We start from the raw sequence: 2,662 nt of genomic DNA, 5'->3' as shown, positions 1-2,662 counted from the left end.
GGGAGGCCGGCCTGCGGAGCTACCGCTCCTGGCCGCGGTGGGGCCCGGCGCCCTAGCCTGTGCCGCCTCGGGTCAGTGCCTCCCTCCCGCGTATTCCCGGGGCTGAACACGGGCCTCGCTCCTGCCGGGTGGACTCCCCGCTCCGTGCTTTTGTGCTCCCGTTTCCCTCCTGGCAGATTTTAAGGTGCTAATTCCTTTTGCCCGGCCACTCAAGGCTCTTTCATTTAAAAAAAAAAAAAATCAAAAAATCCTCGTTTTTATTTTGCAAGTGGGGGAACCAAGGCAGAGATGGCAAAATAATTTCTTGGAGGTCAGACCACAGGGAAGTGATGTGCCCAAGAGCAGAGCCTAGTCGTTCCTGACTCTCATCCTTGCTCAGTGGGACCACAGATGCTTCATCCAATGTTTGGGTTTATAAGAAAACAGGCCAATGTGTTTCAGGAAAAAACAAACCCTCACAACAAATCAGACCCACGATTCTGAAGTTCAAAGGATCAGTATGTCAAAGATGGGGAATATTCAGGGCTGAAAGATGCTCTGTTGCTTTGCAAATGCAAAGTTTCAGATGGTGTCAGAATTCACAGAATATCATCTTCCTTGGAAAAAAAGCAACATGCTGTTGCCAAAAAGGCACACATCATATCAGTTTGCATGGCTGGAAGGAAAGCCTGTAGGTCAGATGAAATAAGCTGTCAGATCAACTCTGTACTACTGTAAGTTCAGCACTCACAGCACGGGGTGACACAGGACTGAGTGTACAGTTTGGGTACAACACTGCTACAAAACAGGCAAATGTGGGGGAGTGAAGCTGCAGAGGGGAACAACTCAACTGGGCCATCCAAGCAGGAAGACTGAAAAAATTGCAGTGTGTAGTCTAGAGAAGAAGGAATTGAGGGATACATGGCAACTGACTTCAAGCTGTGTACAAAGATACTTCAAAAAAGAAATTAATACTTTCCTTACCTGTGGTGGAGAAGAAAAGAACTATCAGCCCATCAGTAGTGCCTGTCACTACAAGAGCAGTGAGGGGAAGACCAGAAAAAGGATTTGCCTTCTGGTCAGAAAAATGGAAAATCCACCAAAGATACCAAGAAGTTGCAAGTATTTTTTTACTTGTCTTCACTGTGATGGTGGCTAGGTGAATACCTTAAACAGCACCAATGACAAATGGATAAAAAGTCATTCCAGATTTCTAAGTGCGTGGGCAAAGCCAATGCTTTCAGACTAGTTAGGCTTGATGAAATTCATCCTGTGATGGTTGGGAAACTGGCTGAAGCAACATCAGGCCCACTGGCAGTTATCTTTGAGAATTCTAGAGAATGGAGAGGTTCGGAAGACTGGAAAAGGCCAAATATATTGGCTATTAAAAAAAAAAGGATCTGAGGAATTACTCGCCAGCTAACGTTATTTTACTGCCTCCCTCTGATGCTGGAACAAATAAACATTAAGCAGACAATTTACATTTTCCATTTGCAAAAAAAAAAAAAAAGAAATCAAGTCAAACCAATCTTTCACAGTAGAAGAACAGGCCTTGTGAGTAAAAAAGTAACAATAGATGTTATATATTTTGATTTCAGTAAGGATTTTTATTCTGTTTCATCTGACAGTCTTACAAAAAAAGCTAGGAAACATGGGAAACTGGATCTTCTGAAATCACTATTAGGAGAGTCTGATGTTGATTAGCAAACTCTAAGATTGGTTTCAATGGTATGCTGTCTATCTGGAAAAAAGTATTAAGGAGGAGTCCAGCAGAGATCTGTTCTCAGTGTGGTATTAATAGTTTCTTCAATGATTTATACAGTGGACTAGAAAGTGTGTCTATTAAATTTGCAGACAACACTAACCTGAGAGGGGTTGCAATGTATTTGGAAGACAAAACTAGTATTCAAATTATCTTGATCAATTGGAGAAATGGCCTGAAAGAGTAGAACACCATTTAATAAAAGCACATGCTAAGTTCTGCACTTGGAAAGAAACAATGAATTTCACAAAGTTAGGATGGGGAATAGCTAGGCAGAGACCTCTGTTTTGTCACTGGTCCCCATCAGGCCCAGGACCTTCAACAGAGTACTGGCTACCATCAAATTCAGACTGGCTGAAGGATGCAGAGCCCAGAATAGCCTTTTCAGGAACTGTACAATTTGTTTTTTTCACCTCTCCAAGAGTTATTGAGGCCCCCTGATATTTCAGTTCTTACTGCCAAAATAACACTTTGCATGCAAGGGTCCATTGACTTTGCTCCTTTTCCTGCTAACTTTAGATCAGACCCTTTGCTTTCTACCTGCAAACAGAAATATTTGTGGCTTCAGCAGGATACTTATCCAGCAACAGCTATAGCTGTGGTTGTCCTGGATGCTCTGCCACCACTGCCACTTCTGATTCCTTTAGTTGCATTACAGTCTTTTGGGAGTGTAAGGGATAAACCTAAGACCTAGAAAGTCTCACTCTGCAAGGTCTCTTTCTGTACTTTCAGGTAGAGGGGCACCCATGCCTCACTCTTAGGCAATGACAAATGGTAACTCAGCCATGGAAGATGCTTTCTGAAGCCCTCCTACAGGCTGTCTTCAGACTGGTGCAAATGATGCCATGACATTTTCAGTAGCTCAAAGGATTGCTTAATGTTGGAACTGGTTCAATGATGAGCACTGCTTTGCAAGAGTCT

Source organism: Grus americana, chromosome 1 (genome assembly GCF_028858705.1).
Source record: "Grus americana isolate bGruAme1 chromosome 1, bGruAme1.mat, whole genome shotgun sequence".
Taxonomy (NCBI): domain Eukaryota; kingdom Metazoa; phylum Chordata; class Aves; order Gruiformes; family Gruidae; genus Grus; species Grus americana.
The sequence above is the reverse complement of the archived record's forward strand: the minus strand, read 5'-3'. Positions refer to the sequence as shown.